Here is a 16,297-nt window from a genome sequence, read left to right as displayed (position 1 = left end):
TACTACAATGAAGAAGAGGCAGCACTAAAAGGTGTTTTAAATGCCCTACCCTTTCACTTTTGATGCCTGGGGCTCAATTTCTTGCTTTGATCACAAGTGAAAACAAGTCTGGTGGTCAGAGATAGGTCTGACAGAAAATCCTCATCACCACTAGCCATTTCTGCTTGAGAAAGACCAAGAGCTTGAGCAGCAGGTAGCACAGACGCTGAAACTCGTTTGGGTGGGGGTTTGGGTAAAATTAATTAAATCTGCTTTAAGCTTCACCAGGAAAATAAAAAAAAAAAAGACTTTTGATTACAAAGAGTTGAAAGTTCTTTTTTTTTTTTTTTTCAGTTCTTCTTTACTGTTAGTCTGACAGGTTCCCATCAACCTTAGAATTTCTGGTGCATAAAAGAAGGAACATAAAAACTGAAAAGGAAATGCCAAACTGATTTCTGTGAATTGGTTAAAAGTTAGTCTTCACTGTGTTCAAATTACCACTGTGACTGATTTAAGATTTTAACTTTATGAAAAGTTTAGCTGTTCCTCCCTCTCCCAAAAATAATTCATTATCAATTGTTATTCTGGCCTTGTAATTAATCAGCTTTGTAAAGTGCTTCATTTGGTGCACTCATATTGTTTAAATAAATTTGAAAACACTAACCTTGTCATGTTCAGGGGTCGAGTGTGGGAATGAAGTTTTAGAGTACAGAGGGGAAAATACTTCAAGACGTATGCACAAGAGATTTCTTACGGACAATCGAAATTTATTTTCCAAGTAGATGGTGTACCCAGTGTAAGTGAGCACTGTGACATGTTTTAAGGTCTCCTTAACCTGTCTGTGCAAATTGCATAAATCACAGCAATAAAATCTCTCTATTCAACATGCTGAAGCTGAAGAACACTGACCAGCTTTTGACCTCCTATGCTGGGCCCCAGCTGACCCTCACTTGGAAGTTCAGGCGGTCAATAGCAGGTCACCAGGGGCATCTGCAGTCTTGCTTAAATCCAGTTTGATTGTAAGGTTAAAAATAAGCTGCACAGGTATACTTTGTCACCTTCTTTAAGTCTTCCTGACCACCACAGCACATGTGGCTCTTATGAAGCCACAAAAGAAGTGGGGAGTATGCAGGGAAATGGGGGAGGAAAAAAATGAAAACCAAGGTTGCATTCTCACTGCCCATCTCCAGTTTGGCATAGACCAAGTTGGTCATTTGTCAGTATAATGGATCTATAGACAGCTCTAAACAATTGCCAAACATTCTTTCAAAAGTCATTAGTTTTTCAACTAATATATGTCTGTTTTCTGCATTTGTTGAACCCTTCACTTCTCACTGAAAAGGGCCTGTTAAACTAAACAGAGGCCTGATCAGTTTTCAGTGAGCTCTGAGCCTCAGAGTTCACCTGGGTCACCTACAAGATTTATGAGACCCTGGTACCAGCATCCGACTGGAACTGTGAGTCCAGCAGTGAGTCAAGCCTCCCCCCGCATGCCAAGTCCTGCAAGGCTGCCCTTCCTTTCCCAGAGGCTGTCAAAGTGGCAGCAAAATTGATGACCTGTGTAGATACCAAAGTGGACATCAATAAAAGGAGATGGATGTGAACCATCAGAGTGACATGCCTCACTGCTGGGATGGCTGGGGAGAGGGGGGAACAGGTTAACAAACCACAGGAAAGTTATTTATACAGGCTTCAAGGACAAGGAGTTTGTCACTACTTGCTTGAGAATTTAATCTTTTCATGTTCTTTTTTTTGGTTTCCATCACCCTCCAGCTGATAAAAAGACTGTCAAGGTATTGCAGCCATGAGACAACTCTGTTGTGGTCTCAAGTGATGGAAATTGTGTTTGCAAGGAAATTGTTAATACAGTCATAAAAAATAATGAAAAGTGGCCTTTTCCAACAAGCACCAAATAATGTTCTCAGCTTGACAGAGCAGGAGTTGGGGGTCTTGCTTAATTGGGACTTGAAAACTTCAGGCAAAAGATTTTATTATGTTTCTAGAAAATTGACTGGTTTTATGCAGATGTCATCAGGAGCTGAATTCCTGAAATTCACTTGTGTGAGGGATGTTCCTGCAGCAGGATGAGCAATATTTTCATACAAAGGAATCTTTACATGCAGATAGATTGAGAAAAACTTTGTTACATGCAATAACCATCTCTTAGTTTTAAAAACATTCTAAAGAAACCAACAAGGAAACAGCTCTCCAAATTTCTTTCTATTTTATGCTCAAAGTGTTTACTTGCCCTCTGGGACATTTTCTGAATTCTTATGAATTATGTAAATGAGATCTAAATCTAAAATGTGATTTGTGTACTTGGAAGCATTATGCATTCATCCACATAAGAAGGAATGGCAGATGTTTACAAAGAACTTCTCTGCTCTCCACACACAACATTCTACTACCCTCCTTCCCTTAAAATGGTGTTCTAAGGTACAGAAGCTGAGATATACAAAGGGTTGAAAGAAAAAAACGTATCCTGAAGAAGAGGTATTTTTAAGCAGAGATAATGTTAAGCATGACTTAACATCTGAAGAGATTGAAAACTCTTTATTTAAACTGTATTTCTGTTTGTGACTGAAATCTCTTGTACACACATGTTTCAGCTTCCTAAGAGTGATTTAAAAGTTCAATAACATAAATGTAGGCTTCTATTTATGACATGCTGATACCCTTAATGGAAGACCTTACACATCAGTATTTGACTGATTTTTTTTCTTGTATCAGAGGAAAATGGAATAGTTACCAGAGATCTTTTGAAGCTGATGCAATCAATTACACACTTCCTGTGAGAAGGGAGATGTGTGAGGACTCTTTCCCCTTAGATCAGTGCCCAATGTACTAACACTTTGTGATGACTCATGTTTTGTCTGATGACTGAAATACATGTTTTGTAGCAGCAGGGATGAAAGCCAAGGAATGGCTTGCATTTTCTTGCACTCAGAAAAACAAATACTGAGTACTTTCTAAAGAACTTCATATAGCTGACGACTCAAAAACCTTTTTTGGCAATTTTTAAAGGATCCCATGGAGCAAAAGATACAAAAAGCTTTTTTTTTTTTTTTTTTTTAACCTGTGCAACTGATATAAAACACTGTTTTTTTTCAGGTTGTTTCTATCACAGACCAACAATGGCTGGATTAATTTTCAATCAAGTGCTCTTCACTTCTGTTTCTCATGGGAAAAATGTTTTATTTCCAGTAGACCCACTGATTTAAAATTTTACAGTATTTGTTTGCCAAATGAGTACAGTTACGTTTGTCTGGAATGTGGTAATAAAGAGAATATCATTAATCTCTTAAGACTTTTTTTCATCTTCAGCATGTAGACAGAAACTCTGTAATCTGGTGATTCTTCATGTCCTCAATTGCTCCTACAAATATCTGAATGATGTTAGAAAGTACATTACAATTTTGTAAAGGTTAGTTGTATTTCTCTCTGTGAAATACTAATACTGTGAACAATTCAAAACTCCTGGTGGGCTTTGTAACTGCTGCAGGAACCTCAGACTTTGTTTAAGGTCCAGCCAGAGTTTATAAACTCTGCAGGACCTCACTGAAAGTTTAGAAGTTCCACAAGATCTCACGTGGATCTAACAAAACCTCAGGAGTCCAAGAGGTTTTATAGCCTCCATAGGAGATCCTGCCGTTTTATAAACTTTGCAGAAGAACTTGTGTGGGTACATAAACGTATTTGTAGTTCATCAGGACTTCATAAAATCATCAGGAGCTTTTATTCTTTGTCACATCAATCCCCTCACCTCAGGATTCACAGCCTGAACATACAAAGCAACCATCTCTACCCTGACACTACATGTTTTGTAAGATCACCAGCAGTCCTTTTCATCACACAGTTGTTAGATACTTTCACCCAGTTAGTTCTGCTATGAAAGATCCTAAAGCTCCAATATTTTCACTGGTTTTGAGAAACTCAGGTTCGAATAAAACAGCAGTGCAAAATGATACAAGTGCATATAGTGGAAAATTTAATGTCAAAAACTATAGCAAATTACTACAAAATTCTGAATCAAATAAAAATGCTAGTTTTCAGGGACAAAAGTAAAACCAACTTTTCAAAAAAGGAAAACAACATCAAGTCATTTCATTGTAACACATTCACATAAAAGAGTTATAAATCTTCTGTGACATGAAAGATTTTTTATTTCAACATCACCTGATTAATTTTAAATTCCCATTTGTTTTAATTTCCCTACCCAATGAAATATACAGACCTCATGAGGAATTGCTTATATTTGTCTGCATAATTTAGAAATGTATAATTGTGAAGGTAAAGCTCACAGTGGAAACCTATTAAAGTGTTCATTGCGGAAAAATTCTACAGTAATCAGCTTTTGAAGGTAAGAGTGTGCTTTCTAATTTGCATTAATTTTGAGGGATTTCATACTGCCAAACACAGTGTTAAAACTCTGCCATTTATGAATAAAAAAAAATATGCTCAAATGCCAGGTATTTTCAATCAAAAGTTTTACACCAAGACTGTAAACAGACCCAGTCCTAAATTCATTACTTGGAAGAATCTCTTTTCATTATTTTCAGTTTGAGATTCATTAGAGTAGAGATCAAGACTAAGCCCAGCATTTCTTTACTTTCATTAAAAGTAATGCTCCTTCTCACTGTTCATCAGTTGCTGCTACATGGCAAACATGTTAAATACAGGAACAACCACCACTGATTTTTTACTTAATGACAGAAACAATGTGGGCTTTCAGATGTGTATAACCTATCATCTAGAGGCAGACAATTTATGAAATATTACTGATGAACACACGGTACACACACACACACGCATTCCCCTGATGAGATTAGGAATTAACATCTCCAGAGGAGGCATATGATGTCTGTTAACAGGATATCACACCCCACATATATACTTTTAATGTATGTGAAATTATAACCTCAATTTTTTTTCCTTTCTCTGCAAACTTCTCATATTGCACTAAACAAAGATTACACTGCCATCAGGTTTTTATCATTATTCTAAATAGACTTAATAGGTAGATATCATTATAGTTTTGATGGGTGATAGTGAGATAGAGGCAGCAGTAACTTTTCATTATCACTAAATCTTTGTAATCTGATTGCCTACTTTTGGTGACTGTAGCTGTCATTAAGCACAGAGTGAGCAAACTGGACAAAACCAAACCTTGGAAATGCATTTTTTCTTTTACTCTTGCTTGTCTGTGTATGTGGCTTATCATCTGAGGAGTGAAGCTAAAGGAGACAGGTATAACTCAAATCCACAAATGGCACATTTTTCCTTCTGCAAATTGGGTATTTTTTCCCAGATAAATATAAAATATAAAACCTATTTTTATATTTTGTTTGCAGTGATTCATGGTATCTTGACATAATTGTCTGCTGTGTTTTCGTAGGCTGTATTCTGTTACTGAAAAGTAGAAATTTTAGGGTCAGATGATGATGAATCAAACAGACATACTTCTGAGGAGATAACAAGTTATGCGCATTTCAGACAAACCAGAAGAGTAAATGCTGGTTATGCATTCTCATTCCCTAATATAGCTGCCTTTTTGGTAGCTTTTTGGATCACTATAAATTCTGTCAATGGGAAATTTTGGCAGCTTCCAGGAATAAACCAATAATGTAAACACATTTGCATTTTCTTCCTTTATAGCCTCTGATGTATCACGTGTCTTTTTCCTGCTATTTCACCTCTTTCTGGACACTGCAGCAGATAACTCGTTGTGAAGTGACATTTTTTTTTTCCATAATTTAAGTTCAATTTTATATTTACTGCTTTTTCATATTACACACACACAAGTCCCATGCTCAATATCAGATTTTTACTCTTAATAGAAAGAATGTGGGTTTTGGAAGGGGGAGGGTTGTCATGAGTACAGGAAAAAATTCTGGAAACTTGATTCAGAAACTGTAATATACATACAATTTTTTTAAACATCGTGGGTTTTATAGTGCTTCTCATCATTTTCTGTGACAAAGTGTAAAAGCTTTGTGACTAGAGGTATCGCTATCTTGTCCATGTCTTGGCCTTTAGATTTTTGTCCTTAAGCTCTTCTGAGCAGGAATTGTAATGTTCTTTATACTTCTGTGCCTAGCACACTGGGATTGACAAGATTTGGGGCTCTGTCAGCTGCCAACATATACAAGTGAAATAAAAAGGGCTGAAAACAAAACAAAGACTCTCTTTAACATCTTTCATCCTTTGAGTGAAGGGATTTAGAAGAAAAGAAAAACATTAATTCCTCTGCTTTGTAGCTATTGCACTGGGATAGTGGAAAGGCAAAGAATAAGGTCTCTTTCATTTAAATAACTACTTTTGTGCTTGTCTGTAATTCAGACTTCATTGCAGTATTCACATATCCTAATATACAAGCACATGGGCAGTTGTCCTGCTGCAAAAACAGTACTCCTTCTCCTTGCTACCCAAACTAGCAGGAAAAAAAAAGAAAAATGAAAAAGAAAAGAAAAGAAAAGAAGAAAAGAAAAGAAAAGAAAAGAGAAAGAAAAGAAAAGAGAAAAGGAAAGAAAAGAGAAAAGAAAAGAAAAGAAAAGAAAAGAAAAGAAAAGAAAAGGAAAAGAAAAGAAAAGAAAAGAAAAGAAAAGAAAAGAAAAGAAAAGAAAAGAAAAGAAAAGAAAAGAAAAGAAAAGAAAAGAAAAGAAAAGAAAAGAAAAGAAAAGAAAAGAAAAGAAAAGAAAAGAAAAGAAAAGAAAAGAAAAGAAAAGAAAAGAAAAGAAAAGAAAAGAAAAGAAAAAAACCCACACCTTCTAAAACTTTCCAAAGGCTTCAGGGAATTCTTCAGGTTGTATTCTAGGTCCTTTGAGTCCTGTTAATACCATATGATGTGGCCCATGTATGTGGCCACAGAGTAAGGAAGTACCCTGATTGTTTCTAAGGTATGGTATAGTCTCAGGTAGGAGATGCTTAAAGCTTCAGTTCTGATTGTTCTAGTTAGCTATAATTAGCTACTTATCTCACTTTTTTATTGAATGGGTAAGTGCTTTCATCACTTTTCTTTTTTTTTTTATAATGGATAACACAGTGAGTACTGAAAGATGGAGAGTACACAAGGTGCCTCCCAGCTAAACTGGTAAAACTTAATGTTTGTCTGGCAAAACCTCAAAACCTCTTGACTGTTGTCTACAATTAGGCAGTACAAATGTGATGATGATGGTGATGATGTTGATGAGGATGAAGTTGCTGAAGAAGAAGATGAAGAAAGAAGAAGAAGAGAAGAAGAAGAAGAAAAGAAGAAGAAGAAGAAGAAAAGAAGAAGAAGAAAGAAGAAGATAAAGAAGAAGAAAAAAAGAAGATGAAACAAGAAAAAGAAGAAGAAGAAGAAATGAAGAAGAAGAAGAAGAGGAAGAAGAAGAGGAAGAGGAAGAGGAGGAAGAGGAAGAAGAAGAGGGAGAAGAAGAGGAGGAAGAGGAAGAAGAAGGAGAAGAAGGAGAACAGAATCAGCTGCGTTTATCCTATTTCACCTGAAACAACTAGGCATATTTCCTTTTTTGTAAATTTTTCATAAAGTAAATCCTTTTCAAGGGGCCAGTGACAACTCTGTCACTGGATAATTTACAGTCTTCTGAGATTCTGGATTAAATAACAGTAAACCAACAGGCTTCAGAGGAAACATGAGTAATTTGTTTATTGCCCTCTCTCAGTTTCCCAATTACAATTATCTCCTCTTAGCAGTCTAGTGCTGCTAATTGTTTGGAAAAGAATGAAATGACTTAATCTTTTTAGGCATCTTCTAGCCTAGGGTTTAACTTCGTAATTCACTGTGTCAATCTCTCTCAAGCAAAGATAAGTGTAGCGCATAGTTACATACTATAATTTAACAAATACTTAATTTATAAACAGTAAAGCCTAGACAGTCTCTGCTAAGAATCTGACAAAACGGTGCCACTCATGGCATCTGCCTTTATGCCACTCATAGGCAGGCAAGAATAAGTCTAAGAGAGCACTTGTCTGTGCCGCTGTCCTGGCAAGGCTTGTGCTTAAGTCAAAATTTAATCAGCTCTTTATCTCCTTATCACTTTAGGGTGTCAATCGCTGCAAGTGTTTAACATGGGGAGGAACCTCTGCAGATGCAATCAATTCAAAAGGTTTCATGAGCTGTTTCTTTATATTATTTTTAGCTGAAGACTTCTTAATTACAAATACTTGCATTTTCAGAACACAAAGACACAAGGACTTTCAGTGATAAGGTCTCTAAAATCTTATTCATTTATGTATTTATTTATTGAAATTAAATTTTATTTAATCATTTTAAGTACTAAAAATTCAGTATTTGGGAATCTATTTCCACGCTGTCTCTGGATCTCTTTGATACTGCACAATCTCTTGTAATTGCAAGTTGCACCAAACAATATCGGTGTACAAGGGAAGGACCCCTCTTCAGCTTTGTGGATGGGGTGTTCATGCAGAAGTCACAAATTCTGACACTTGCCCCTGTTCAGGTTGGAAAGAGATCATGTTGTTGAAAACAGTTTTTGCAAAAGTAGAATAGCTTGGGAATTATCACTTTTCTTATGTTTTTTAATGCAGTGGACAGAGTATTCATTTGTGAGCTAGAAAGTCTTGTAGGAAGACAGACGGATTAGAAATCCTACCACTTTTACTCAACTGAATGCTTTTTCTTCAATGATACTACAAAAAGTATATAAAATAAAATAAAAGGACAGCCTGCTAATATTTAAGCCCTGTACATTTTCTTTCAGTAACCTTAGGGTTGACGTGCTCACTTTGCAGGGGGTTTTCTAACATCCCTTAGGAACAGGATTCAAAACTCTCCAAACGCCTGAATGTATGATTTGCATCCTTTTCAAGGCAGTAGATTCATTAATGAAATATTAAGCAAGATGTGGTTTTGCAGTATCCCATAGCTGTATTTTAGAATAATCACCAGTAAATCTGTGCCGTATTCTGTGCTGGCTTTGCCTGTATTCAGTATCATTATTTCAGCTTCCAAAATTTATTTTTCACATTTTCACACCATAGAGGTCATACAAAGAATCTTACTCTAGTCACTTTTTTTTGTTTGTTTGTTGTTCTCCAGTCATATAGAGATGCTTTCACTTGGATCATAGAATAATTAAATGGCAGGATAGGTTTATTGCAGATACATGTTTGCATATGCTCTTTCCCAGGTTTCAACTCTCATTTTCTGAGTCGACTTGATTATGTTGTGTGGGATAAGCTTAGGGGGCATCAGGAGAAATCATTGCACTTGCCAAAGAATCAGCAGTGGAGGATCAACAGTCAATAAGACAGGATCATTAGAACTGATTCAGATAGGGTCTCTTGGGATAAAATAGTTGGTCAGAGCAAGAAAATCAGTCTGCTAAAATATGCTGATAGCTAAGTGACAGAGCCTTCAACAGGGTGATTAGTAAGGTATACCTCACAAAGGGGGCTGGAACTAAATGATCCTTAAGGTCTTTTCCAGCCCAATCCCTTCTATGATTTTACGAAAAGTGGCTGCAACTTCATAAAAAGGGGATTCTGCTATTAATTACTAAAAAAAAAAAAAGAGGTCAGAAAAAGAAGGACTGAAGAAAAAAAGAGGAAGGTGATAGCAGACAGGTTTTTGTTGTTTGTTTTCTTTTTTAAGTAATGAAAGTTACAGAGCTTTTATCATTATTTGATGGAAGAGAACAGGGACAGAGGAGAATATTTACGTGTTCTGTTTGCACCTTACTGTGAGCCCCGGTGCCCATAAATGTGCTCCTGAGGTATTGTGAAGGTTTAATGCCAGGCCTGGCTGAGGACCTAGGTGCAGCAAATGAGATAAGAGAAATAACAGCAAGGTGGTTCTGAAGTCCAACAGAACAGTGAAAACACATGAGCTGATGTGCAGTCAGTTCAAACAGACCAGCAGCTCAGTGCATGTCTATCACAAAAAGAGTGGTTTGAACTTCATGACTATTTTCCAGTCGCAAGACACAAACCTGTTAAAGTACATCAGCTGACACAGAAGTGAGCTTATGTAGCTCCCAACAATTTCAGGTGGTGAAATGAATATATACATCCAGAGCAAGAGTATAATCTTGTGTCACGAGTATATTTGATCTAAAATAAATTGCAGTGAAACTTACACTAAGGAGGAATTCCAGAGTCAATATCCTCTCTTAAGACTGCTTCAAAGTATCCTCAAGATTTCCAGTACAATTATATCCAGACTTAGTAAAATGCCAGCTTCACTTGGTAACTGACTTTTTTGTATATTGTCCCTGGAGTGGTAGCTTAAGACATCTCTTCGTATACTTCACCTGTCTGAAACACTTTCACATGTTCATAGGGCTAAATTAAACTGAAATTACTCTTCTTTTTATAATCCATAGTATAGCTCTTACATAATCCCTAATATAATTCTGAATAAAAATATGCCATCAAACAAGCTTTCAACATCTGCTTATTAAACTGTCTAAACTTAGTATGCAATATATTTTTCATTCTCTCAATTGTTTTCCTCAGATTTATCCTAATTCTATGCTAATGAGTACTAAATTCACAATTCTTCTGTGGTAAATAACACATTTAAAATCTCAAGTGAAAGGTTTAGATCTGGAAGTAAACTGACTCTGCAGTATAGTAACGGCTGAGAAAATCTTTGAGAGGTTGTAGATATGTGAGAATGAATTTGCCCAAATTTATGCTTATAAATTTGAATTTGAAATAATATCATCTGAATAGAGATTAACTACTTAAAAGCACCACATTCACCAGGACTTCAAATTGGATTCTAGTAGAAGGGGTAAATGAAAAAAAAAAGTCATCTGCCCTCCAAAATCCACTTTTTTCTTGTTTCAGGATTATTTACTTACAACAAAATATACCCGGTGTCATTGGAAACCTGTCTTCCCTTCACACTATTATCTGAAGCACAGTGCAATGCCTAATTTTTGCCTCATTTGAACTTAGAGCTAAACCTGTGATTCATGGAACAAATTTTTATCCTCCAAATTTGGTTACATCTTTGCACCCGTGCAGTCACTGTGAGATGGTCATTCTCTTTAAAGTGATCCTCAGCAGAGCCCTTAACTGGGCACAACCATCATGTGGGCCTTGCTGTTAAATGCTCACTTTACTCCTGAGCCTTGTCAGTACCTTGACAAGGTACTGACAAGGCTCATTGGTGTCAAGGTGCTGACACCAATGGAGGTCTAGAAGTAACTTTTTACATTTCTTTGGGCTTACGGTTCACACTGGACCTAAGCACTTCCAGTTCTGTTTCTAATTTATTCCAATTTTTATTAAGAAAGTACCATCTATACGCTAGTAAGCAAACAATACTGAAAAGGGATTCTGGCAAAATAATGTTGAGTGTTACATTTTATTTTTCAATGAGTTTTTTAGATTCCTGTTCTGAATTATAAGATATCTGAAGCAGTATTAAGTTAACAGTGCTAAGTAACTGTCTTGGAGGTATGAAACAATGAAAAACACAATGAATGTCTATTATTCATGCAGTATGGATGCTTCCTAAAAATAACTTAGATGCTTTCATTTTTACTTGATATTGCCTTTTTTTTCCTCTATTAAATAGTGCTTAAAAAACACAACTTCAGTCAATCAGTAAACAAGATCATTACTTCTAAGTGTTTCAGATTCTGAATCAAGGGTTTCATTTAATTTTCCAAGTGGAATAATGCATATAAATGAGGATGTCAAGTTGCAAATAACCTGTATTAGAATGGCGTGTACAGTGCTTATGGTAAGTAATCATCATTATTGACTTCGCTTAGGGATTTAAAATGCTGAAAAACACTAGCAGAATAAATTTATTGGAAGAACGGAGATGTGCATCACTGTGTTAAAAATTTGAAATGAGAGTAAAATTATACAATAGTATTTTGTAATTCAGAAATATATATGCATAGATATACATATAGGTATATATGGATAATGCCAGTATTATTGATATAAATTTCCATAGGGACAAAAGAAAGCATAATGACTTTGATTTGAATGGCTATGTTGGGATTCATTATCAATACATTAAAATACAAATTGTTGGCTACATCATGCCCCTGCTGAACTTTTTCCGTTAGTAGCTAACAGCATTCAAGTCTTTCTTTTCACAGTTTTGAATGCTATTTACTTTTTCTTCCTTCTATAATCATAATTGTGGTGCTGTAAACCTTTCCAGAGATAGTGTCAAAATTCAAATGATTCATTTATAAATCCAAAGACTGTAGACTTGTATCTGTCAGTAGGAGTATTACCATGTAATTTAGCTATTTCTTGTATTTCATTTTGAACAGCCAAGGCTGCCATGGTAAAGTGCCTCTCAGCATTTTCATAATGGACTGGTTTTGAGGTCTTTCTGTAACCCAGAAGTATACTTGGTCTCATCTCAGAAACAGAGTTTTATGCATAAGAGTGCATCATACTTGTGCCATAAACAAGCTTAGACAGGAAAGATAGCATTTCTTGTAAGGATTTCATTTAATATTTTCAGCTGTAGATGCATGTGATCCCTGGATTTGTTTGTTGTTTGTCTTTTATGGGATTCTGTGTATCAAATACAACACATGCCAAAACCCAGTGGTGATATTCTTGCCAATATTAAAAAGCTCTTTAATGCCACGGGTTGTCTTATTGATTTCATTGAGACTATTTGCTGCGTAAAATGTTAATTGCAAGGAGTATATTACAATCTTGCCCTGAGTGGATAGAGGCTGCCTGCATAGGAATTCCATTTCACAAGTGTTTTCACTGCAGAGTCACCTTGGGTTGATATCTTGTCAGATTTCATAAATGCCACATACCCCTTACCTAGGAGCTGAGTGACACAACCTGGAGGGAAACCCAGGTTTCCCACTGGTGCTCTGGGGCAGAGGTGGGTGAATAGCCCCATTTGTATCTGGGGTAGGATAAAAGCAGATGATGCTTATGTTCCTTAAATGTCTGCTTTAATTTCATTTTATTTTATTTAGAAATGAGTTATTAAACTCCACTTTCCCCAACTGACATAGTTAGATGCTGATCCAAGATCACCGCTACCCTCCTGAACTGGTGTGCATGGTTTCTGCTGCACTTTACTCTTTAGGTCACTAAGTTTGCCATGGAAAACATATTATCTATCTACCTGTAAGAAGGTACAATCCAGAAAGCAGCAGGGGATTTTGTGGGATGGAAAGTGTTATATAATGGCCCAGTCCTGCAATTGTTCCTTGAGGCTATGCTAGCGGCAAGTAGTAATGGGTCAATGCCTCCCTCTGGTTTTGAAAGCATTATTGGAAATTTTGCCTGAGTGGAAACTGTGCCATTAGGCCTTTGTGTCAGATGCTTTCTGTACACCTTTTCTATCAGGCAATGCTTATACTAAATAGTAATGCTATATCATTGCTGTCCATCTATGTTAAGCTATTTTATAAACCGCCCTAGTGAAATGAATAATCCTTTTCCCTGCTTTGCACAGCAGACATCATTTGTAGTCTAAGTTCACCCAAACATTTACATCTATATGTGCCTGAGTGTGTGTGTGTGGAAATAAATATTTTAATTACAAATACCCCTACGTTAGTCTTGCAAATGAAACCATGTTCAGTTAAGCACGTGAAAACTGTGATGCATGAAATGCCAGACCTCTTGCTGCTTGAGCAACTTAATTTGGACTTCTAGGGTGTCCTGTGTATCTGCTTACTGATAAAGGGGGAATATTTTGAATAGTATGCTCAAATAATTCTTTTCCAATTTTTCTTTTCAGCTGACAGGCACAATGGACTATGAAGTTTTGTGGATGGTGGTAAACAACATGTTTCTTGTGTTCAAAATGCATGAGTTTAATCCTGAACATTGCTTCTAATTTTTATCTTTTTTTTTAATGACACCACATAAAATAATAATAAAACTCCTCCCTGTGAGGGTGCTGAGGCCCTGGCACAGGTTGCCCAGAGAAGCTGCAGCTGCCCCATCCCTGGCAGTGTTCAAGGCCAGGTTGGATGGGGCTTGGAGAAACCTGGTCTAGTGGAAGGTGCCCCTGCCTCTGGCAGTGGTTGGAACTGGATGAGCTTTAAGGTCACTTCCAACCCAAACCATTCTATAATGGTGGCTCTATAATAAGTATCTTCTTCAAGAGAAAAGTCAAGAAAAATTTGTATTATTATAGCTGTAAAAGACCTAAATAGCACAAAAAAAAAGAATCCAAACACCCTACCTCCAGTCCCAGAAATTCTCTTCTCAACTGCAGAAACCCTCCTTGTCAACAAGTGTTCTTGGTCTTCATTACTCTTGAAGTTTTGCTTCAGTCAGCAGCTGATGAAGGCTTCAGCTACAAGAAAAGAAAGGGAAAACATGACCAGCCACTAAGCTGGTCAGTGGCATTGAAGTACCCCATTGTGGTACTTCTTCATCCCCATCCCCATGCATTCTCACACCCTGTACACACCTGTGAAGGTGACCTGCTATCTCGCGAACCCCGCCAGGACAGCTGTGCTGCCTGCAGCTGCTGCCTCACAGCTCCCCACCCTGCTTGCCTTCGGTGGGGTTGGCAGCCAGCTGCGATTTCCTGGGGAACACAAGCGAGTGGAAGGAAATGGCAATTATCAGCTATTCATATGGCAGCAGAACCTGAATGGGATTTCATAGGATGAATAAAAGAACACTTCTCCCGCCCAGGAGCCTCTGACGGTTCAAGCAGTGGAGGTTTTAGAGCTACAAGAATTTATTATAGTGGAAAGCTGGAGCTCCAACTTCCCCTGTAGTGTTGGGTTTATTTATCACCACTCATAATACTAAATTCAATCAATTCAGCTGGCTACTCTCTATTTTTGGGGCGCTCCCACGTTGTAGCTATCTTAGCCATTGGTGGTAAACTGGGTTTATTCTGGAGTGTAGAAATGTCCAGAAAAGGCCAAAGCTTGTTTCCGCTCTGACTGCTTGCTGTTGCATTTTACGCCTTTCGGCTCCAAGTATCAGAGCATCCATTCAGCTTCTAACTAGGATTGCACAATTTAATTCTTCTCCCCTGGGCTATAAGATGACATGCTTCATATAACAGCAGCTTTGAGCATATACATCCTTGTAATATATTTGTAACTGGTGCTTTAGATGATCTGAGTACCAGCACTTCTGATGTTTCAAGCTGCATTTGGGCATTCACCAGGGATCATTTCCCCAGCATGGTGGAAGAGCACTCCGTGAACCTCCTGCCGTGTTTCCCCAGTTGAGACCAATGTTACTGCTGTTACAGATGAGCTATGCTTCTGTTAGCAATAACGACTCAGTACATTATGGTAGATTTTGCTTTTTCTCCAAGTTCTGTTCAGAGACTATCATGTGGCTAATATTACCCTCAGTCAGGTTTGCTGCTCTCCTCTCTGTGGTTTGCATATCATCCTTATCAGGAAAAATTACACAGAAATTTATTGCATCAGGTCAGGGTTAATTGAAGAGAGAATTTATATCTTAATCAGTTTGTAACATGGAAAGTGTGGAGGTGTATTAAAGCTAGGTATTGGGACCTCACACTATTATGCAATGGGTCTGATCCATCCAAAGCACTTTCCCACATTCAAAGGTGGTTTCTGTTTAACAACATGATGGGAAAGGCTAAGATAGCACAACCTTCAAATTTCACTGAATATAGTATAACTTCATAAAAATTTACAATCCTCAGATTATTCAGAGGGTGTTTATTTCTGTTCCTTGGCCATTGTTACTAAGGTTATGCTTATTATTGCTATTCACTGTTACATGAACTTTATATATTATTTAAATTCACATATGAAAAGCCTGCATATATACAATTTCACATTCTCTCACTTGAAATCTCAAGCAATTTTGAGCATATTAGGACTTGTGGATGCCTTTATTTTTATTTTTTCTTTTTACCAAGAGATTTGCTCAGACTTATATAGCCAGCATTTTAAAAGACTATAATAAATGAAAGTGCTGATGCAAGCCTACTGCGCTCCTCTATTAAGATAATGATATCTAAGTTTTCCGTTCTTCCTCTTTGAGATACTTACAATCTTTAAATATTTTCCAAAAAAAAGTTCCAGCATATTGTCTTTTATGTACTATAGACAGCTAAAACGTTGCTTCTCTAATACTGTTTTTTCCAACAAAATTTGAAATTTGCGAGAGACCAAATGAATGACTTACTTACAAACTTAAAGAAGGAGCGGTAATCTTATTCAGACCAGCTCCTCTAGCATGAACCTGGAACCAGTCCCTTACTTTCATAAAACTGGTCACAGAAGACCTGTCCAAAGGCATCTTTGCAGTCTCAGCCTTAAGGGGAGGTCAGAATTAGCATGGAAAAATTATGCTCCACAGTTTCTGAAGATAGGATGTGATTCAGAGTTCA

General features: G+C 36.9%; 1 long non-coding RNA gene across 2 annotated transcripts in view; it reads right to left on the bottom strand.

Annotated features, from left to right (window-relative positions):
- The window catches only part of LOC133282796 (uncharacterized), a 30,582-nt gene extending 14,503 nt beyond the window's left edge, over window positions 1-16,079 (bottom strand). For both annotated transcript variants that reach the window (XR_009747709.1, XR_009747708.1), the window contains exons 1-2: window positions 14,375-16,079; window positions 14,144-14,257 (exon numbers count right to left, since the gene is read on the bottom strand). This is a non-coding gene — a long non-coding RNA (uncharacterized LOC133282796). The remainder of the gene's footprint in view (window positions 1-14,143; window positions 14,258-14,374) is intronic.
- Between the last annotated feature and the right edge of the window lie 218 nt (window positions 16,080-16,297).

This window comes from Pezoporus flaviventris, unplaced genomic scaffold (assembly GCF_033815535.1).
Source record: "Pezoporus flaviventris isolate CSIRO_AGI_PZ_B2104156 unplaced genomic scaffold, CSIRO_AGI_Pfla_v1 ptg000141l, whole genome shotgun sequence".
Lineage (NCBI taxonomy): Eukaryota > Metazoa > Chordata > Aves > Psittaciformes > Psittacidae > Pezoporus > Pezoporus flaviventris.
Note: the sequence above shows the minus strand (reverse complement) of the source record. Positions and strands in the feature narration are given on the sequence as shown.